This window comes from Tympanuchus pallidicinctus, unplaced genomic scaffold (genome assembly GCF_026119805.1).
Source record: "Tympanuchus pallidicinctus isolate F22 unplaced genomic scaffold, pur_lepc_1.0 scaffold1, whole genome shotgun sequence".
In the NCBI taxonomy this organism is placed as follows: domain Eukaryota; kingdom Metazoa; phylum Chordata; class Aves; order Galliformes; family Phasianidae; genus Tympanuchus; species Tympanuchus pallidicinctus.
Genome location: NW_026294618.1, coordinates 86578717 through 86601506, shown reverse-complemented (window position 1 = coordinate 86601506; position 22790 = coordinate 86578717). Strand labels below are relative to the sequence as shown.

General features: G+C 39.3%; 1 long non-coding RNA gene across 2 annotated transcripts in view; it reads left to right on the top strand.

Moving 5' to 3' along the window:
- The window catches only part of LOC128089231 (uncharacterized), a 45858-nt gene that overhangs the window by 5554 nt on the left and 17514 nt on the right, over window positions 1-22790 (top strand). The window contains exons 3-6 of one of the 2 annotated variants that reach the window (XR_008210463.1): window positions 2111-2199; window positions 7585-7781; window positions 8325-8471; window positions 17786-17888. This is a non-coding gene — a long non-coding RNA (uncharacterized LOC128089231). Of the gene's footprint in view, window positions 1-2110; window positions 2204-7584; window positions 7782-8324; window positions 8472-17785; window positions 17889-22790 lie in introns of both variants that reach the window. The other variant, XR_008210461.1, reaches the window with a different exon arrangement.

Below are 22790 nucleotides of genomic sequence, written 5' to 3'. Positions count from 1 at the left end.
CTTTCTCCATCATTTCAGATTCCCTTGGTAGTGGGATGTAAATTACATCAATTTTGTGTGCCTGTTAATTTCTACATTGGAGAAGGTGACTCTGCTTACACACGTCCAATTTAAGTGCATTCATATTTAACTTTGTTGATGTCTCAAGTGGCTGCTCCATGGTCTTTGGGAGATGTTTCAGCTCTTTGTCTAAGCTTGTTTACTGCTTATAGTGCTGAAAATCCAATCCAAGCAGCCTGGTGATTAAAGAAGCTCGACTAAATATCATCTAAAGAAAAACAGGACAATGCTGTACAAATGTTTGCAAAATGTACTACTCTGCTGGCATGCTGTGATGCACACTGTGTCACGTGGCAAGAATCATCAGTCTGCTTCCTCAGCTTTCCCTTCTGTTGAAACTGCTTTAAACTCAGATGTTATTTCTGTCTTTATTTTTGGCAGCAGGGAGAGCAAGTTTAAGTTCTGAAAGGCTGGCAATGAGGGATAGAGAACTTCCTGGTGAAGGGGTCAGAAAGGACAGGCTAGCTGAGAGCAGTCAGGACTGTAAATGTATTCCTCTTCCCTCTCCTCATAGGGCAGATGAAGGCAAAATCCTTCATGGAGTCCAGAGATCCCTTCCCCATGCTTTCATCTCACCCTCCCTGTAAGCTTCATATCAAAACCAGCCTCTTCCTGCTGGAGGACAACTGGATGCGATTCCTTTTAGAGGCTGTCAGTGCTTCTCCCATACTTGGAGAATGCTGTTGAGTGACATGAAACGCTTTTTCTTTGGACAGGATTAGTGAACCTTCTTTCCGTGCTGCCCTGCTTCCCCTCCTGCCTCCATTAGCCCTACTATGTGGCCAGAGCTGGATGGTTGGATACCAAAATAGCAGTGGATCATTTCTTCCATGTTTGCTTCTGACCGAGGAGCTTTGTTATTAGAGGAAACTCACACTTTTTGAAGAGAAAATTGACCCATTTTTTGGGACAAGATCAGGAATTGTTGTGTCTATGTATATTTATCTATGCTTCTCTATTTATAATGGTGGAATCACAGGGGCTGTCCTGCACTATGTCCAGTCCGTGGTCCTTCCACATGAATTCCCTGGCTGCAATCTCATTGGGCATTATGTAAGTGAGGAGAAGAAAACGAAAACGAAGCTAGAGAAAGTCTAGCCTCTCCCAGTGGAAGTGCCATGGATGAGTTCTAATAGGTGAAACTTTCACCTCTCTGTAAAGACATATGATAACATCTTGCAAATGGGACTCTCAAAATTAGGAATTTAATCCTGCACGCTCACTTTCACTCCCTGAATAAGTGTAAGATGGACAGACAACTGTGTTCTAGGCAGTGGTGAGTGATTAGTCCAGCAATTTGATGGAGTGAATCAAGAAATCAGTACTAACTTGCTTCCCCTGTGCCACAGTTGATGTGTGGTTATTGCCCACCTCTCAATGGTTACCTTGACCAGTGTGTACTCGCCACTGTTATTTGGCTACACTGGGTTACTGAAGCAAGCGTTATCTTCCACTCTACTACTTTCCCCTCAGCCCAAAGTTGCTGTGACTTTTTGAATGAATGTCTTGCCTGTGGTTCTGTTAATATATGCTGACTAAAGCATCGTGCTTGCCAGACCTTCAGAGACCTTGTCTTGCATTTAAATGTATACTGCTCTTATTGCCAGAACACAGATGTAAATATGCATGAAAAAATATGCTTATTACGTGGCTACATAAAATAACTAGAAGCAGCGCAATTTTTTTTCATTGAATATGTAGTTGGGTTAGGATGTATTCAGCCAAGTATGTATTTATTCAGTATGAAGTATGTATATTGGAATCAATGTAGGGTTTACTTATGCTTCAGTTGAATCTGGCCCTGCAAATTTGCAATATTATGTTACTACATTACAATATGCTGTCATGTTCAAGCCTTTGAATTTATTAAGCAGGATGTAATATGCCAAATATTTACAAATTACTCTTTGTTTTGGTACTGGATGTTGGCAGTATTATTATTAACATAGTAAGCCAAATGATCCTTGCATTAGATTTTCCATGCTATTTTCCAAGCAGATGTCAATGAAAGAAACTAATCCCACTTTATCTCAAATTTTTGCACTTTCAGATGGTTATTCAATCCATGAATTATGGGATAGTCTGTATCCACATTATCCCAAGAGAATCCTTCTGAAAGAATGTGACCTCTTTGCTCTTGTAGGTGAGAGGAAAGTTTTCTTCCAGCTTTATGGAAGTTCTGCTTCCATATGCTGCCAACTCTATTAATCTTTTTGCCAAGAGAAAAAAACTATTCTGTCCTTTTCCACCTTTAATTTATCCTGTTTAGGTTTATTTCTTGTGAAGAGAACTCATTTCTCCTCTAAAGAGGCAGTCTTTTCTTGTAACAGCCACTTCAGCACTATGATCTTACCATGGCTTGACCTTTTTGGAAACACTGAAATGTGAAAAAGGGCACTTGGATCCCATGGTGATGAGCAGATTTAAAAGCGCTTTGGTAGATCAAAAAGGCTGAGTTGCTGAGTTTTGTGGCTTCTGTTTGGATTTTTTGTTTCATTTAACCTGTAGTGTCAACACAGCCAAAACTCTGCAAGGCAAACCAGACAGAAAAAGCCAGTTAGGAAATGACCTGAAACTGTTGTTGGCACCACACTTAAAAAGCGAGCTTTTTTTATTGTCTGCAAAGCGTAGTGTAGATCGCTATCCTTGTGTTATTAACTGGTGCAATGCTGAAGATTCCTCTGACAGTGGTATTTCACATAGAAAAAAAATCCAAGAAAACTCTCACTTTAGGCCTGAGGTTTTGATCTTTTTTATGGCAGGAATTTTTTCCTCTTCTGATTTTGAAGCCAGAGAAAAATTGTATCACAGGGCCTGACTCTTTCATCAGACGCTTCCAATCAACTATACAGCATGTGCAAAGGACTTCAGAAGTGCTTCAGAGAGTCCTGATTATTTTCCTAACACATTTACTATTTTTCAAATGAACATCACTAAGAAAAGAAAAAATTGGTATCTTCATTGCTGACAGAAAAACTGCATAATTTCTTGATTCTGGGAAGGGGAAAAGAGGGAAAAAAATAATACGAGCGAATTGGTTGTCTGCTATGCAACAGTTACATCATTAGGAAAAAAAAAAAAGAATGAGAAAGACAAAGGCAATACAAATCCACAACAGAAACAACATTTAGAATGCCCTCCCTTGACCTTTATTATCAAGGCACGAAGTATATGTTTCTCAATGTCCAATTCTTGCTAAACTTAATCTATACACTGTCTACCATATTCCCCCCCAGGGAATGCAATGCCAAACGAACACAAGGTGTTCTCACATTAAAATGTTCTATCAGGGTCGCTGTGGGCTGCAGAGGATATTAAGTCAGCCAGTCCCCTTGCTGCTCTATCCTGGAAAAGAGGCCAAAGTTCAACAGTTTCATTAATTCATTCAGGAAGAGAGGAAAGTAAAAACAAACCAAGTATTTGTTTTCATTGATTGCCCAGGCTTCATTGATTGTCCAGACAACCAACTCACTTGGTCGTCTTTCCCTTTTTCCCACTATTCCACTTCCCAAAATCAAGCAATTGTGGACCTTTGTTGTGTGAAATAAAGATACTGATGATACTTAAATCATTCCATCATGTTCTAGCATATGCTGAATGAAGTTCAATATTAGCCTTAAACTGCCTTTGCATCATTAATCTAATTTTATCAGACTGATGATAAATGTTAAGCATGGACTATTTATTGTGCTTCCTTATCCTCTGAAACCAGATTCATTTTCTTTCCCTAATAGTGACTGAACAAAGAATATGTTTCAAGCATGCTAGCTGGTTCGCAGAGCTATGGAATAGCTCCTTCTCTCTCTGAAAATGCAACTTCACATAGCACACAGCAATTAAACATTTGGGAAATCTGAGAAACCCTGTGGTCACAGGAGATGCAATCCTACATTGACTACAAAACTCCTTGCCAGATTAAATAAAAATAGCTATTAATTTCACCATGTTAGGAGCTAAAGAGTGCATATTGGAGCCAAACTCAAAAGCCATCCATTAGTACAGGCTTTCCACCAAATGTAAATGCAATCATGCTGTCAAATAGTGAAAACAGAGGCAGCCATCTTAATAAAAAACATCGCTGTTGCACTTTTACAATCCAAAGAAAAGCTTAGGCTGATGGGTACAAATTTGAGAACTTCATTGGATGCTCAGAAATTCTATCTGTAGTTCACCCTTAAAAAAGGATGAAACTTAAAGTGAGAAAGCTGAAGAAAGGCAAGAATGGCTGGACCAGAAATATGGAAGATAGGAATAGATTACCTTGGTTAACTTGATAGTTCAGGAGTTCATGAGAAGTTTGTGACTGCGGTTCATTGTTTTTCTTCTGCAGAGCAATTTCCCCTGTCCTCTTTTGCCTCTTTCATGTTATTTATTTTCGAGTAACACTGACCTTACGCATTGAAAATAGAAGGAGTTTCCTCCTCAAAGAAGGACCATGTGAAAAAGATTTTTCTTGTGTATGCATTCATGTTTTAGAAATATATTTTCTTACAGGTTTCTGTGGCTCATGCATAAAACTGGATTTTGTAGTTTAGGTATATGCTTCAAAAAGTACTTAAGTATCTCAAAAGTGATTCCCAGCCTTTCAGTATGATCTGAATTAATCTTTATGTCAGATCTGAAAATAGAGCTGAAACTCGTAAATCACTTGGGTGCTCTTGAAATTTATGGTAAATCTTGAATGCAATTTCTTTCCTCTGTGTTGTTTATAATGATAATCTAATGTTTGGCTGCAGAACAACAGGGAGTTGTGAGATGCTCATTTCCTGAGCTGCATCTTTTTGTTTTCATAACAAGTCTTTATCTAGCATTAACAAGCACTGCAGACTATCTCTTGATTAGATTCTGCACGTTTCCTGCCACTTGCATGAAAGAGAAATGTAACCTTAAAATCAGAGCCAATATAAATATTTTTTTCATGGAGAGATGTAGCAACTGGCATTTTGCTTCAGAAAATTCACACTTAAAAAAACTCTCATATTTTCCTCCATTTTCAGCCTGTCTTGAGAAATCATTTTGAGTGTCACTTACATAGCTGATACCTGGTTACAGATAATCCTTGAATGTTAGATGCTACAAAGAAGACAGGGTTAACCTAGACACAACCACCCCAGTGTTCTGGTGTGGAAACTAGAAGCCTACCTGTGGCATCTTATCTCTTGACACTTAAGGAAATGAAAATGGAAATAACTTTCTTCTTGAACAATGCAATTCATCTTCCTGCATGTAAAGCTGCATCTTGCCAGCAAATCAGTTGTTTAAATTTAATTCAAAAGCATATGGAAATAATTCATTATAGAATAATCAACACTGACCTATTGACATTTAAACAAAAATAGGAGCTATGGGCAGAAGACTGATAGAAACACATTATTTTCCAAGTCATTCATATTCAGGTCTTTAATTTCATGTCCTATTGTTCTGATATTGTGCTTTGAGGTCCAGGCACTGCTGAGGAAGCTGTGGATTTAGCACTGTAGGAAATTATTGCAGAATCATCATCATAAAAAAATGGTTAAAATTTTGGAAGTGAGATTGGGATGATGTGTTCTTAGGACTAGGAGAAAATCTGCCCCAGGATAACCTGTGTGCATTGCATACTTGCCTGGAAAGTGTGAGTTCCCACCTTGGTTTTTTTTTTTTTGTTTTTTTTTTTGTTTTGTTTTTTTGTTTTTTTTTTACTTTCTGTACATTAATTGCTATGGAGAAAACTTAGAAAAGCCTTTAAATTACATTCAAAATAAATAATAATTCTTCCCACCTCCACATCCCATAATTCCTGGATGTAATTGCAAATTTGTTAGACTAACTATGTAGGGCCAATCCTTTCCTCTTAGGTATTGTAGCACAAATCTGGACAGGCATCAGCTGTATGAAGTTACTCTGAAAATCTCAACAACTAGTCCAGAAGGGCAGTGTGGATATTTCTGGAAAGTCTAAATTAGAAAATGTCAATGATAATATCAAAGCCAAAAGAAAATAGAATTGGAGTCTAAGGGAGAAGTTTGCACTATAGGCATAGTTTAGGGGAAGAGGCCAGCCGAGATAGTCAAGGCTGAAGATTGTCACCATGGGATATGCCCCTGAGAGGTTCAGCCAAAGGACTTGAACACTGGATGGTTTTCAGGTTTTTTTCTCAACCAGTGTAAGATTAATTTATAGTTCTTGGGCAGGGGGGAAGCTGGGGGATGGGGTCAAATTGGTGGCAAGCTGCCAAAATCTGCTTAACTTCTTTATCAAAAGAAAAATAAACTTTCATCTGCTTTTCTGATGTCTTTGTGTGTGAAAATGGGTGTGTTACAAACTGAATGCAAACGCTGCTCCGCAGCAACGAATTTCAAATTCTTAAAGTTTACGAGACATTATTAAACCTGTAGTTGTGGCGGTATGTTAACAATTGCTGAGTTTCACTAGTTTTGCTTGAGTTGACTTAAAAAATAATGAAAAATCTCAGTGAACTGTTGGTGCTGTTGGTTTCCAGTGGTCAGTGTTCAATTGCTGCTCGCATTTCTCTGCTGATTGTTTTGATTTGCTTCTCAAAGGCCAGCATATAATTCACTCAATCTGGTCTCTGAATCTGATTACAGTTTTTATAGTGCCATCTCACAGTTTCAGTCCTTACAGTATTTTTTGATTGGTGTTTTCTATTGTGATTTTTCAGTGAGATGTGCCAGCTTTGAAAGACCTATTTTTTCCCCTTCTTCTCTCTGATTGTTCTGAAAACACAATTCTTCAAGAATGCCAAAGCTCCCAAAATATTCAAACTTGTTCCTTGGTATCCATATTAATCATGAGCGTAATAAATTCCCTAGTTATTAAATTTCCCTGACACTTCTCTCAATTTTATTGTTGGTTGTTTTTTTGGTGTTTTTTTTTTTTTTTTTTTGCAAAACTCTTTTAAATAAGCCCCTTTTTTTTTTTTTTTTTTTTTGTATGTTTAGCTTTGCCAGATTTTAACTGTTAGGTTTAAAGTTTATCTGCATGACGAAGACTGCATCTGTTTGGGCAAAAGTACACTGACACAGTGTAACATTTTTCAGAGTAATGCAAAGGTAAAAAAACAAAACAAATCAAAAACCAAAGAACAAAACTGACATTTTCATTTATAGTCTAAGTGCAAAATGAAAAAAAAAAAAAAAGTATTTGTAGCTACACACTTAGAATTTGAATTAGAGACCTGAGAAACCTGAGAAAGTCACAGGATTGAGAGTTGGGACATAAATATGCCTTTTTTACATCCACCCTAGAAATCTTCTCACATGATGAAATTATCATTTTTTTTTTTTTCTGTTTCAGAAATCCAAATTTAAATTTTTGGGGGGATACATTTTATCTTGTGAATAAACCGGATAAAGCATTGATATTGCTCAGACGTTGAAAATTTCAGATTTGCCCAGCTATTACAAAGATAATTTCCTTATTGATAATATGTTCTAAAATGCTTTTGGGTACCCTATTATGAAGCTGTTACATATTTCACTGAAAATGTCAAGAAGTCAATTCTCTACTTCCTTTTTTGGACAGCTTAAAGTAAGCATTGTTAAAACCAACAGCAACAAAAAAATCAATTGTCATACATACAATGGGAAGAGAAAGTGAAGACAACTCTGTTGAGTTACTAATGGACGTAGTGAAATTCAGTGTTGAAGCCATGCGGCTGGAGATCATGCCATGAAATGAATGCACTGAAAAGGCTGAATAAAAACACTTCAATTGTACAGGTAAGGATTTTCTTAAATGTTAGTTCATCCAATTCCATCTTTGGGAACTTTACTTAATTTATTGCCAGTTAACACAGCATTTTGATTACTGATTTAGGTAGTAAATAGCAAAAACAAACAAACAAAAAAATACAGACGTTCTTAAGGAAGCATCTTTTATCCTCTTTCTCCAGACCTGGCTTGAGTCTGGCATTTCTTCTCTTCCTTCCTGCTCTTAGGCCCACAAGCCTTGCAGACCCCTCAGGGAGGTGGTGCCACAGCAAGCTGGGGACATCAGCCTAAGAGCTTCCAGCTGCTCCTCACTTGTTTTCCTCTGCCTTAGGGTGGCTCACCCATTGCTTCATCCTTCAGGACAGGCAGCACTCAGGCTCAGCTGTGAAACAGTGGGCCGTCTCCACAGGTGCAGATTGTTACAAGTGTGGCATGCAGGTCCTTGTTTGCTGTTGTTGAAAATGCACAGTTAATGACAGTGACTGTGTTGAAAAAGAGTGTTTTGTAGCTGAGAATTTTTTTCTACCATACAGCTCTTTGTATCTGTTGTAGTTTCTATGGAAATAAATAAAAGGCATTACTTTTGGAGCAATCTACGTGGATGGGCTTGTTATTTGAAACTGGATCAAGCTTAACCAAGATGTTTTTGTGCATCAGCAGCTTGTGTCATGTGGACAGGCTGAGACACATCATGCTCAGGTGAGTGCTAACGAAGCTTGTCTTGATGCAGTGTTTTTGAAAAATCTGCAGACAGTTTCTCATGAAAGATCATCTGAAGGCGTTTCATTGTAAGAACTGAAGTTGTGGCTTGGTGATTGCAATCCTTCTTGGTGCCAACAATCTCTTGAGTTGGCATGAGGTGAGTGAGAGCAAAGAACACATTCAGGTGTGGTGCATTAGGTACAGAGCTAATTAACTAGTAGCTTTTATTTTAAGCTACTTTATGAAATTTCACTTTATTAATTGCTTGATGAAGATAAGGGCTGCATGAACAGAGGTGAATGTTATATTTTCATTCAGCAACTTATTTTGTTATGTTAGTTTTAAAAATGGTTTGAAAGAAAATGGTATTCCATTCTATATTTGAACTGCAATCAACTCTCTTTGTGCACAATAGCAATTGATAGGAATGAGTTATTCCAGCAAGATATAAAGATAGAATATGTTATTTAAAAACCATGCTTGTCAGATAAAAGGGGGAATAATTTATTAGGATTATATGTTACTGTACCTATGGAAAAAAATACATGAAGAATACAAGCAGTGAAAAGTATTGGGTGAAAAAATACTGTTGAGAGAGCACATCTGTTTCAAATTCTTATTTGGGGAAAAAAAAATAAAATCCCCACATCTGTTTTTATTTTAAATTTGCATGTGTGTTGTTATCCTTGTGTTAATTATCAGGTAAATAAAATTACTGAGAATACATTTTTCGGTGAAGTCTGGTTTGGAATATTTGTACACATTATAAGAGAGATAATTTGAAAGCTAATTGAAGCTTTGTGAGGAACCAATTCTCTACTGATCCCTTAATTTAATATACCTGCCTTTTGTGTACTAATATAACCAAAAGCACTTATTTATTTTGGAAATGAAATAATTTTAGCACTCAGTTTGCATTTTTGACATGCCTTGCTGGCGTACAGCATAGCACGGAAGTATGTCACAGGCTTTGCTCTAGCCTAGCAAACACAACTGTAGTGAGAACTGAATCGTGGAGGAAAAGACATTTGGTTTTGTTTAAGAGAGTACACGTATCCAGCCACATTCAGTTTAGATAGCTATTTTTGATACACTCTTGTAAAGTTAATAATCTATCTACTGAGCATATGGAGGGAGCTCACACCCAACCCAGCCATTTGGGTATCAGCAGGAGTGAAATCAGTGGTAAAAACCCCATCAGCTTTCTGCAGTGGATTTTATCTCACAACCATTGCATGGACCTCCCAGTTTCAGTCTGCTTTTTTTTTATTAACGCGGTGAAAGGATATTTGTTTTATTTTTGGTTGCAAGGCCCTGATATTGTGTAAGCATCTAGATCCAGTCCTTTCTGCTTTTATCACCAAAGGGTCACTCAAGGAGGACAGGGCAATTTTATCTAACCAGGATAGAATCAAGCTGGTACTTCTGAAATGATCCCCATGCAGTGGGTGATGTAAGCCCACTTGATGTGAACTAGGAGAGCCCATGGGTGAGAAGGGATTTTTGCTTTGTGTTGCAGGGGCTAGAAATGTGTTGGGGTTCTGGGCTTCAGATGAAGATAACTTTATGGACTCATCATGCTTCTTTCTCCAGCACAGAAAAGTCAGTGATTCAATATTGTTTTCTCTGCCGCTTTATTGGTCCAAAAAATAGTTATAAAGAAGAGCAGTAGAGTCATTAGAGAACTCGATTAAGACCACGGCTGTGCTGTGCCTCCAGCTGCTTCTGGACTAAAGTTTTCTCTCCAAGATTTCTGTCCTCTGCAGAGACGAAGGAGGCTAAAAATGAAATCCCTGTCTGTAGCTGTTGCCAAATAGGCAGGGCTTCAGTGTTTGGAGAGCCCCTCTTGGGAGACTGGGAATGGTTTGATGTAGAAAGATTTATGGGCACTTAAAACTTATAATGAAACTGTTATCATTGCTCTCTCTCCTCTTTCTAAATCATATAAAATCAGGTGGTATGCGCTCACAGTAGTATTAATAACTGTCAAGTCAGGTATAAAGCAAAAATATTCCTGACTTATATAGAAATTAGAGCTGAAGCTGAAAACTGCCGGTGCAGAAGTGTTTTTTGTGTTGTCTCCAACAGTAAGGTGCTGCTCTTGCAAATCCCTCACTGTAAGAAGACCTCTTGCCAAGTCTCGTTAACTTCAGCAAGCGCTTCACGAGCACTTGGGGATTCTGCCATTCCCAGCAATTTATGTGACTGAGGCCCGGCTGGAGAAAGAGCATTTGTGCTGCAGGGCAAGGAGGGAAGGGGGAGACAGAAAGGTGGTAATGCTATCAGAGTCAGAAGAGGTCTCTGGGACTTAAAATCCAGATGAAGTACCTTCTCTGTTCTCCCCTCCCTCCAACCCAATGAGATAGGTGTTGTTGGAGACTTGTCACTAGGGCGAGTTTCTTCTTTCACCCTCAGCAATGAGAGCTTTGCTGATGTGGTGATGTCTGAGTGTTTGTAATTAATAATAATTAAAAAAATGTTGTCTACAAGTTTGATTGAAAACAGGAGTGTATGTGATTCTGTGCATTCAAAGTTAATACACCATCCAGTTGCGCAGTATAATACAAATTTGTTTTGAATGATTTTGGGTTGCTCTCAGAGACTTGCTGTTTAAACTTCTTTTTTTTTTCCCTCCCCTCCTCCGGTGGCTAAACGCTTTTTCTCTTTCTTTCTTAAATCTCACTCTGTGCTCCACATGTATGAGCTCTCCTTTTGTAAACTTGTTAATTTTTATGTTTGGTGTAAACGGGAAGCGTGGAATCCAGGGCAATCAGCTTGAATCCATGGGAAAACGTCCCTAAAATTAATTTATGGTGGATGAGATCGATGCTGAAAAGGCCGACTTGAATTATCTCATTACATTTGGAGAATGAAATTGAAGGTTTGACAGCACCAAAGGGAGGAGGGCACAGCCAGCCCCAGCTCTTGGCGATTGCCACTCACAGCTTTGTCCACGCAGCACTTTAATGACTGGTAATATGCTGCTCTTTGGCAACTCCTAAACAAAACCCTGAATTAATTTTGCACCCAGGGGAGAGTACAAATCATTGGTGCAATGCTGTTGATGGTGTTTATTTTTCAAGAGTTTTAGTAGAATAAATATGTGGTTCTGAATACAGGTGGAGGGAGGGGAGGAGGAGGGCAGGGGAAGGTTACTTAACAGAAGAAATAAGGTTGCCAGGGCAGGGACAGGGGGTGCTTCTTACTGCTGTGCCCAAGGCAGAATGGAGATTCTGGGTGCTGAAGGCCGGGTACTGCTTAACCTGTGGGGTAGCACGTGTTCATGGCAGGGAGCTCTCCTTCGTACAAAGTGACTGCTTAGTGCTCAGGGACTCTGGCTGGTAACAAAAGGGCAGCAACACGCTCATTTCTCTTTGGCATCAGAATAATCTTTAAGCTTTTAAAATGGCATGATTTCTCTTTCTATGCTGTTACTGAATCAGATCAAGGATAAAGTAGAATAGATACTTTTTTTCTGTCACCTTTAAGGTCAGAATAGTTTTCAAGCACATTATTGTGAGAACTATCATGAGCAGAAGCAATAACTGCTGCCCTTTCTCATCTGACTAATGAAGTGAGTTCACACACAATTTCATTTGACCTGAATTTGAAAATTTGCTTAGCTACAAAAATGTTAAGAATTTCCATGTCTGAAGGATGACTATATGAATGGAGCTCCTCTCTCATGCTTACTGTAGTGATGTGTGTACATATATATATATATGTATTAGTATTGCTACTTTTGTTGGGGGTGTAAAGAAATGTAAGAGCTCCTGAAAATATTTTTCCATTTTCAGCAAAGAGAATTGTGTTTCTGGATTAGAGAATGCTGTTGCTGTGTGTCTTTGCATGTGATCTGTGCACTTTGGATCCATCACAAGAAAAATCAAGGCTTTGGCATGTAATTAAGAATGACGGAAACCTACCTCCTTTGTCACCAAAATCCAGTTTGGAGAAAGGAAATAAAAAAAAAAAAAAAAAGTCTATTTTTATTGTTCAGCCAAATGTCAAAAACAAAGGCATACATAACTGCTGAGCACTTTGTCACATTTCAGACAGTGATTCCATATAGTTCTGTTGGCCATGCAAATGGCATTTCCATATGCAAACATGGGGATTTGTACAGCCACTTTGGCATTTACAAGCATCCAACGTGCTCATGTTGATGGCTGTGCAATGGTACATAGACTTTGGCCATGGAAATGCTGTCAGTAAAGTGCAAAACCATAGATATATGCATAAGCACATTCCCTGCTTATTAGCAACCTGCTATAAAGCCCTGCTGACATAGCTATTGGTTGTGTGTAATCATTGTGCGCGTTTTTAACTATCACATTAAGATTCTCAGTTTCTTGTAAAATCAGTCACTACAATATTTTCTTTTTTTATTAATACCTGTGTGTATGAGGTGTCTGACAGAGTTATTATCCACTTTGGTGATGAAAAGCTCCTGCTGAGGTCCGGGAGAACAGGATTGCAAAGACCAGCATGATGTCTGTCTTATAAAGCGCTCATTCTTCTGACTGACCATCTGTGTGTGAAAAAGAACTGCTATTACGCAGCAGTAGTTTTGTTGAGTTTGGCCTTGATTTCTTTTTTCCAGATTCTGCCCAGCAAAGAGGAGGGGAGAGGAGGGAAAGGAGAATTTCATTGGGGAGTGAAGGAGGTGGGGTGGAGAGAAGGAAGGCTGAAAGCTTAAAAGCAGAGTGACTAGTAGGAGAGTACAGTAAAGTCAGTGAATAATTTTACTGTCCTGGTCTAGCTGCTTGGGAATGTGCCATGTAAAACAATAACAACTTCCAAGTGAGAAAGGCAGAGGGGGAGGGGAAAGCAAGGGTGCAGACTGGGGACAGACTGGAGGCAAGAAAGGACTGGATCCTTGAGCATGGCCATTGCCAGTTCTTTTTTTTCCTCATTACATATTTGACACTGAGTCAATTCCTAGGATATAAAATCTGTGCTAGTCTGTTACCTTTGCTTGACAAACAGCATTACAGGTAGGCAGATGACTTCAGGTTTTACCCAGCTAAATCATTATTGCTTCTTTGGAGCCTTGTGGACCTCACTTTTTTAAAATTGTTGAATGACACAGGCAGAGATTTACAGGCAGGTCTCCAGGAAGGATGTAAGGCTGCCATGCAGCTTGGCCTGGGTCTTTTCTAAGTTTCTTTTTGTCTGCCTACAGAAGTGTTATCCAGGGCTTGTTGAAGGGTGCATAGGTTGAGAGCCAGGACTAAATGCACATCTGGGATTATGGCTTCTCGTTCAGCGTGCTGAACTGCTAGGAAAAATTAGGGTAACTGCGCATGTAATTATTGGGTGCCTTGGCAAGAAGTGTGCTGCTTTGGGGAGCCTTGGGTAAACCTACCTACAGAGCTGTTCCTGCCAGACTATTTTCCATGCCTCCTTAGCCACAGCGATATGTTGCAAGAGCACTGACCTTCAAGAGCACTATGCCATGAAAGACAGAGGAGGCTTTCAGGGCACGATGGCCCAGAACAGAGAGGCTGTCAGCCTGCTGCTGGAGAAGACTTCCTGTCCTGATGGGGATGGTGTATGGGGCTTGGGCAGAGGCCACCCGCAGCCTGGGTTTGGGCTCACATGAATACAATTTTTGTGGTATCTTTCAGACATCTGGTTTGGAGCAAATTGATGCTGTGACTGAATGTGGCCCGCAGTTCTTTGTTTAATTAGAAGTTAAACTCCAATAGGTCTGATCCACCATCTGGTGGGAAGATGCACTGTGTGTGTGCCTGTGCACATGTGTGGCGTGCCCCTCCTCTTCCCCAGCCTCAGCGCACCGGGACAGGGACACCAAGCTGCCGCTGCAGCCGCTGCGGGTTTTGTGCTTAAGCCTTTCTTTCATCAGTGGCTGCACAGACCCCATGAGACAAGTTCCTCTGGAACGTTGCAGCAAACATGAATTTCAGCTGCCAGTTTGACTGGTGGGTTTTTCTAGAGGGTGTGAAATTGTAGCAGGCTGTGGGCTTGCAGTGGAGGAGGAGGGGCAGGGCTGAAAACCTGAGAACACTGTTGGGGATATTGGATAATTTCAAGCATTTGAGCCACCGGTGAGAGAGGCAAGCCCCAGATTGACAGTGAACTGGTCTGGAGAAATAAAACCTAAACAAATAAACCAAAAAGCCAACCAAGAACAACAAAATGTGGAGAGTAGGAAGGGAAAGGGAAGAGGAAAGGCTGAGCTTTCTGCATGAGGTCTTTTCTTAAAGAGCTAACACGTGCCATAGCATCTTCTGAGACCCAGCAAGGAGTTACTTTCCTAGCTTACAACCCTTGTCAGTTAAGAGGTATTTCATGCTTTCATGGGAATAGATGTGGCAAGCCTCCAAGAAATGGGTGAAAATCATGTAGAAAACACTTCCCTATTTAATGAGAATATTGCAATGATGTAATAATAGAAGGGAAGGTAATCACAGGAGGGGAAAGTTACTGTCACAAATCCATTCTATGTTATTTAAATTATTCCTGATCTAAAAATGGGATAAGTAGTGAAAAGACAAGGTTTGCTAATGATACAAAACTATTCAGGAAACTCTAAAATCAAATCGACCGTGGGGATTTTTAGGCACTATTATGATGGCAAATAGCCAAATCTCTTTTCTAAGGTTATTTTCTAATTTCAGTAAAAGAAGAGTGAAGAAACTATTCCATGACTTGCAGAAAATCACTATTCCCACTGTGGGTAAAAGCAAATCAGGTGTCATCATGGCCTGTTGAAACAACGTCACCTAAAAAAACATTCAGGTAGAACACCAGGAATAGGTTGGAAGAGAATAGATTTAAGTCAAAGTACAAAGCATCATGCCATGGTGTAGTCACATCTCGTCTTTGTGCAACTCTGGAAACCTTTTTATTGAAAAATTCTAAAGGTTGTAAGAAAGCATGAAGAGATGGATTATTAGGATTCTGTGGAATGTTTTCTATGTGACAAAAAACTTGTTTGACTCCCTACACTGGAAAAGAGTGACTGCAGGTGAAAGATGATCATTACCTCTGAAAAGAGTGAAGGTGAATGAGGAAAGAGAGAGACTGTGAATGGATTGCTCAACATGCTATTTTTCACTCAACAAGAACTATGAACACTCAGTTCTCAGCCAGCTGATTTTATACAAGCAAAAGGATGTACAGTGAAGTCGTGGATTTTATTGCTTCTAAATGTTGTCCTGGACAAAAGCATAAGCAGGTTCAGAAAAGGATTAGATGAGTTCGAGGAGGATGAGTTCACAAGTAGCTGTTAAACATGGTGCAGATGCAACTTCTCATTCAAGATGTCTGTAAGCTGCTACCTTGCTTGTAGCTGGATGAGTATAGCAGAGAAAGAATTATTTTATGCACACTACTTTTTGTATGCTGTTATTAGACTGGACTACACAGACCTTCAACAGTGCTAAGATTTATGAATACTCTTTTTTTTTTTCTGCTTGCTAGCATAAGAAATGAAAGAATACTTGTCAGCCTGGTGTAAATTGTAAATTGCACAGTGCGGATAGGGGAAGCTGTTATGGGAGAGCTTCATGAGGTGTGCTGGGAGAAGAGTGCTCATGGCCAGGGTGCCCACACTCCTCTCCAAGCAGAGGGGATGATGGGCAGTACTAAAAGGCAACGTGCTCTTCATTTAGCACAGATCATCTGTCTTAGTCCCAAAGGTGATTGAAAACACATTTTTACAACAGAGAAAACGAATGGCCACGGTTAAATTGGTAGATGGGAATCTGCTCTGGGAAAGTGAACAAAGGCTGATCAGAGGGTCATGTTCTTGCTGATAGTGTGGTTACTGATGTTTTTTCCATATCAGTGTCAAAGAGGGAAACCAGCAGCTCATACACCAATGAGAGGCCTATCTGTTATGAATGTCAGCACTTTGTAAACTACTTCACTCTACTCCCTGTCTCTTCCCTTCGCTTCAAAGTCTGTGCCTTAATAAATAGTTTGGATGGAGAGGCATTCTCTGCAAGACAGAACTGTGCCATGTAGATGTACAATGAGTCTGATAACGATGAATAAGAAAGACTGAATGAGAGAAGGAAAAAGTGTGCATGTTCTTATCCAGACTTATAAGCTGATAACAAGAAATAGTTCACCAAAACACAATAAGAAATCCATTTGAGTATACTCTGACTTTAAGTGCAACTTAGTAAATTGTGCTTGGGTTCTGAAAGACTTAATTCATTTTAGATATTTTTTTCTTTTTTTTTTTTTTTTTTTTTTTTTTGGTTTCACTTCTGATTTCTGTCTCAAAGTGAAAGGCAGGAAATCTCTCAAGAGAGGCAGTTCTGGAGATTTCCAGCTCATTTTGGAGCTCTAGAGATTCAGATAGTTTGGGTAAACCTGTGAACTTTTGGATGTTTATCTGAACTGAACCTGAACTCTAAATCTTCTAAGGATTGCCCAGCTAAGTCAAAGGGAGGAAGGCCTATAATGATCATTTTAATGCTCTTTTCTCATTCAGCCATGGATATGACTCTCCTCAGTCTCCTGGGAATTTCTCTGTGCTGTATTAAAGAAAGAAAAGGCTAAATAGTGTGTATCACATACGCACAATTAAACACTGTATGCACCATTACCGTGGCAGATGCTATACATTCCAGTTACTAGTTGCTGCCTTTGGAGGAAGATTTAGCTAGAAAACATGACTATTTCCACCTGACGTTGCTTCTTATGATATTTTGTCATGTCAGATGAAGAAAACACTAAACAAAATTACTATTCTTTAGGAAGAAAACAATAAAAAGAAAAGGAAGCTCATTAACACTATATGAGGCATGTGCTCATTTCATTTAGTACAATTTTTGTAAAATGAGTATAGTTACATTTTCCTTGTCTGACCTTATAACTACAGCATCTGTATGTTTGATGTTTATCTGTGGGAGATCTCTGGGAAACAGGGAGAAGTTTATAATCTATGTTCTGTAGAAAATAATTCTGAAACACCAAAGATGATATCATTGCCTTCCTGATGTCAAAAGCAAGGTACTAGCTGATTTTTTTGCTGCAAGATTTTACTATTAGTAGTTAACATAAGAAATCCATATCTGAGCTAGAAACGAAGTAACAATTTTCATCCACTTTGTCAATATGTCTACATTTACCTTTGTTGTCTGCTGTGATTATCACTGGTTCAAATTTGTACTCTTGTGTTAAATGTGAAGCAGTCACAATACCTTCCCTAGTGTTCTCCAGTTTGTTGTATTTCTGTTCTTTTGAGACTGTATCAGGGATGGCAGTGATCTTATACTCAATAAGTGCAGTGTGTGGTGAAAACAGGGGTCTATGTTCTGTTGTCCTTCCAGATTCATGAAAAACCATTGCTTTAGCCAAACTTCCTCTGGCGATTCTGCAGATCAATGGTTGGGTGACAAGTTAGAAGAGGCAGTGCCCTTCATTCTGAGATAGGTGAGTATGGCTCCCCTTATTCCTCTCACCTGCCTTCAAACAGCAACTTAAATGCCACTGTTAGGAGCCTACAGTAGTTCCTTCAGTCTGTAGGAGGGTTGGTAATCACACAGCAAGGAAGATCTCGCTCTTTGGTTTTGCCTGAAACTATGAAGAATAAATCTTAAATTTACTTCCTGAATGCCTTTCTAAAATGTACCCTGAATTTTTATGAAATTGTGATGACTATGTTATCACAGCAGCAGTCATTTGTGCCTTTTGAGCTGCCTGACACAGCAGAAAATTTGGAATAGTTCATTTTGTTTTCAGAGGAACTTGGGAACCATCAGCTCACTCTGAACTCCTGTTCTCAGTGTTCTGCAGAGGCACACTGCTGTCATTGGCTTCACGCTATGGGAGCAGCTGCTTGTTGGGAACTCTTCAAAATGTTGGGATGGCTGTTATGTTCCTCAATCACATGAAATGTCTGTAGCAGAGTTCAGACTGGGCTCATTCCCAGATTTTTGACAGGGAATCAATTGGAGTTAGTTCCTGTTTGAAATTATAACTTATGTGGGATTTGGTAATTTTGCAGGATTTCCAGATATTTTAAATTTGGCTAGCTTTCTGTTTTCCTGTATATGTGGATCCGTGTAGACATGATGCCTATAGACAAGAAACTGCAAAAGTTGTAGTTTAAGGAGTGATTGTCATCACTGTGAATGCAGCTCTGCAGTTTGGAATGCTTATCTTAGACATCTTCACGTTGCTCTCAGTTTTTCTAAAATACTGCCTCATTGAGAGTGTGCTCTGTACATCATTGAGCTTCTTGGAACATTTTTTTTTTTTCCCCTACGAATGAAACTAATGGAATTAAGCAGTGAATGGGAGAAAGATATTAATAAATATATCTTTCAATGGTAATGGCTTAGAAGGAATGTCCATGCCAGTAGCATGGAAGAATGCCTCCTAGATGCACTTACCTAGGTATGCATCTGTGTTTACATAGCAAATCTCAAAGACGATTAGCTGCTATACACAAGGTCCAAGGAGAGCTGAACCTTGGGAATTATATTTGTTTGAGGGATATAACAGAGTGAACATTTTACGATCAAAGATTATTTGAGGTCTTTTCTGCAGATTGAATGCTTAGCATCATCTTGAGATGTAACTACAAAACTGATTCAAATATTCACTGTCTTTAAGTGTTTTCATTTTGTCTAAATATGCATCTTTCCTCTTCTTTTATCTCTGTAGATAATATTTGTTTTGCTGTCCAAAGAGGGTTTGTGTCTTTCTTTTAAAGTGAGAATATTGGATGTACGTTTAAAAAATTGAATACTTGCAAAACATTATTTAGATGCAGTCTTATATCATTAATTCCAAGAATGTTTCAAGAAGTCTCACTGAATGCAGGTCACCATCTGATGCTGCTTTATCTCAGAGAGAAAGAGGAACTGAGTAATAAAACGGGATTATCAGTGGAAGTGAAAACATTCAAAAGTTTGAAGCCTAAAAACAAACAATCTCTCTCTCACACTTTCAGGAGAGAGCCTTTCAAACAGGGCGTCAGATAATGAAAGATTTCCACTGGAGGTGCAAGTAAGAGAAATAATTAGGCTAGCTGAGCTTTAGATCAGTTAACTTGGACCTCACTGTGGTTTGGGTCTGACCTTGAGCTACCAGCTCTGTAAGCCAGAGAATAGGACTATACGTGATGTCTGTGGAGCTCAGATTCTTCCTTTTCTGAATCTGAGTGGAAAGAGAGTCAAGGCACTTGACTCTTAATGTTACCAAACAATTGATGAGCTGGAATCCAAATCCAGATGAGGATCTAAAAAGCGTATTTTGCATCCTGTTAGTCCCTTGAGAACTGCTAAACACCACCATGTTTTTGCTTTTGCATATTGCCCTTACAAATTTGTGAGTCGTGCAACTCTGTCTGCTCATAGCCCAAGGACTTCTGATGATGAAGTCTGAGAATGGTGATTTCAGTCTTATATTTTGTTCTGCCATGAGTTGTCATGGAAATTGGCTTGAGGTTGCAGATCTAATGTGAAATGAAGGCAAGCAGGAAGTGACACTGTGGGGCCACAAGCCTTATGTGAGAGCCTGTTGCCTGAGATCAGCTGAGATCTGGCTGCCTTGGTACTTGCTATCTCGTCTTTCAGCACATCAGGAGATCTTACTAGGATTTGTTCCAATTAAGAATTGTTTATTACTTAAGTAAAGAGTTTAGTGCCTAATTTCCTGCTTGCTTTTAGAACTAAAGAATGTGGAATTCATATTTACTGACTGAAGTTTTTTAATGGCAGAAAAAGCAATGAAATATACAAAAAACCTAATATATATGGGGCAAAATGCCAGAAATACTTAAAAAAATAACAGCGCCCTCCTTTTTAGTACAGGATGGAGTGGATATCCAGAGATGAGAATAAATACAGAGTGTAATTAGGGTGATGCTTTGTTGTTAAACTGCTGGAATAACGGATAATCTGCAGTCTAGGAACTTCTCAAGGTGCAAGTTGTATTTTTACCTTGGTGTTTTATTTGCCAGTGGTTCTCATTTCTTTCGCAGTCTGTATAGTCCAAAAGTGTATAGGATTTTGTGGATTGGAAGAAACACCTCTCTGTGCACAAATTTATTAGAAAGGGTGGTACAATCTCAGAACAGCCTGCATAATTATTTCCTAGTCAGTGATACTGCCAAGTGTGTAGGAAGCTAAATTCTTCCTGTACGAGGACTTCCATTAATTTGCACATTAATTTCCACTATGCTGAACAAAATCACTTCCAGTCATGGGGTGGTCTTTGTTTTCTCTCTGGGTGTCTGAAAAGACTAATAACTCTATGGATAGTGCAGTTGCTCAGGACTGTCCTTTTCCAGAGCTCTGGACCATGTGGTGTTCAGGATTGCACTGGGAATTCCCCCTCCCTCCCTTCCCTGCTTTATTTGAGTCCTGCCCATGATTTATAGGAGAATGGGAGTCTTGACATTCAGAACACAGAAATGTCTATTGCTTATTTCCCAGTAGAACTTTTGACTTAGAAGATTTAGATGCTTTTTCTTATTAAATTGAGTGAGTACTTCAGTGTTTTCGACTCAAAGCCCATCAACATATCTTCATATTTTGTCAAGGGGCCCATCTGCCAATTCTCAGTGGAAGTGCTGTTAGCAGCGCTGGAAATCCAGCATGGTGGTCTAAGAAAAGGATAGGAGCCAGACATTTGTGTTCAGGCTCCAGTTTTCTCTTGTGTTTGGCTACAGTTACCGAAACCAAGACTTTAAAAAAAAAAAAAAAAAAAAAAAAAAAAAAGCCCTACAAAAAACCTCTGTATCTGGTTTGTGATGAATAAGCTTTTCACCCCAAAATCGGAAAACTCCTGCCCCATCCACTTCTGAAGATATTTCTTAGCTTTATGCCTGTTTCTTGATCTGTTATCTTTCAATGGTGCTGTATTTATTAAAGCAGACTTGGCTGTTAGGTAGATGTTTGCAGTGCAGTGGTTAAATACGAGAAACTAAATGTGTGGATGGCAGATTAGGTAGTTAATTTTGGTCTGTAATTGCAAGCAGAGAGTAGAGTAGGAAAACTTGTACAAAACCAGATCATGTATTTCAGATTTGAATCTCTGCCATTAAATCTCTGTCTCTGTTACTCATATGTGACCTCAGACGCCATACCCTGCTCTGGCTTCCAGCTCTTCCCCACTGTCACTACAGTGGCATTTGCCTGTTTCTGAGGTGAGAGAGTGAGCTGGAAGTGTGCTGCGTGGCATCCTGCAGTTCCATTCCTGATACAAAACACACTTCTCACCTTCAGGATGCTCCTGTAAGTGTTCTGCTTCTTCGCCTTCGTGCTCCCCCTGCCTCTGCATGACTGCACTCTCTTTCCTTTAGGAGAAGTTTTATGTTCGCGTTATTAATTTTGACCCGATCATTGTTTGTGAGACCAATAATTGGGAAAAGTCAGCTATTGCTTAACAGCTTTAGTGGTAAATCAGTTCCAGCAGCTCTGTGCTGCTACTCGCAAGAACCCATGTGCTTCTCAGCTAGAAGCTCTCATCTCCCTCTCCTCCCCTCTCCCTCTCTGAGATCTTCTGCTGGATCCATATGTTGCTGAGGATGTAAGTGCTTCAGATGAGTGGTTCAATACACAGTTATGATCCAAATTTTTGGCGTCAGCTTTTTATTGCAAATTGTTGCCTGGCTTGAGGCATGAGAGAGTGGGAGCAGAGAGGGCTCTCTATCATATGTGAAACAACGAGAAGGCAGGCAGCTACTGCAGGAACTATACAACAGCGTTTTTTTGGAGCATGAAAATGGGATCTGGAGCAATCCTTTGGCCCCTAATCTCCTCCTAATTGATAGCTGTTGCTAGATCTGGGGATTTTAGCAGGGACCCTGACAGTTTTGCTTGGAGGAAGGGTTAGAGTTTCAACCGCAATAAACATTGCAGATCAAGTAAGTAGTATGTAAAGTGTTTTGGTCTAGCATGAGGCACAAAATCCAAATCTGTTCAAAAATAAGGTCTGGGTACCAGTGATCATATTCTCTACTGTCTTCAGTTTAGTTATCACGTAGCCTAAAGAGGTAATGAAAATGTAGGTAGATGTGTGCACATACAGAGTAAGTGTCCTGATACATAGCAATTTGTTTTGTACTTTATATTAGGCATAAGTTGATCCTTGCACACAATACTGATAAATGCAAATAAATTTCCAAACTAAACGAGTAGCAACTGTAGGAGATTTTAAATGGCAGAGATACGGGATAATATCCTTTGACCAGCTCTTTGAAAACATGGAGTTGCAAAGAAAAAAATGAACAAAAAAATGAACTAAAAGAAGTGAAAGACAGATATGCATGTGCTTGGGCTTTGTTCTGAGGTGACGCCCTCCAGGAACCTTGCAGTATCAGGC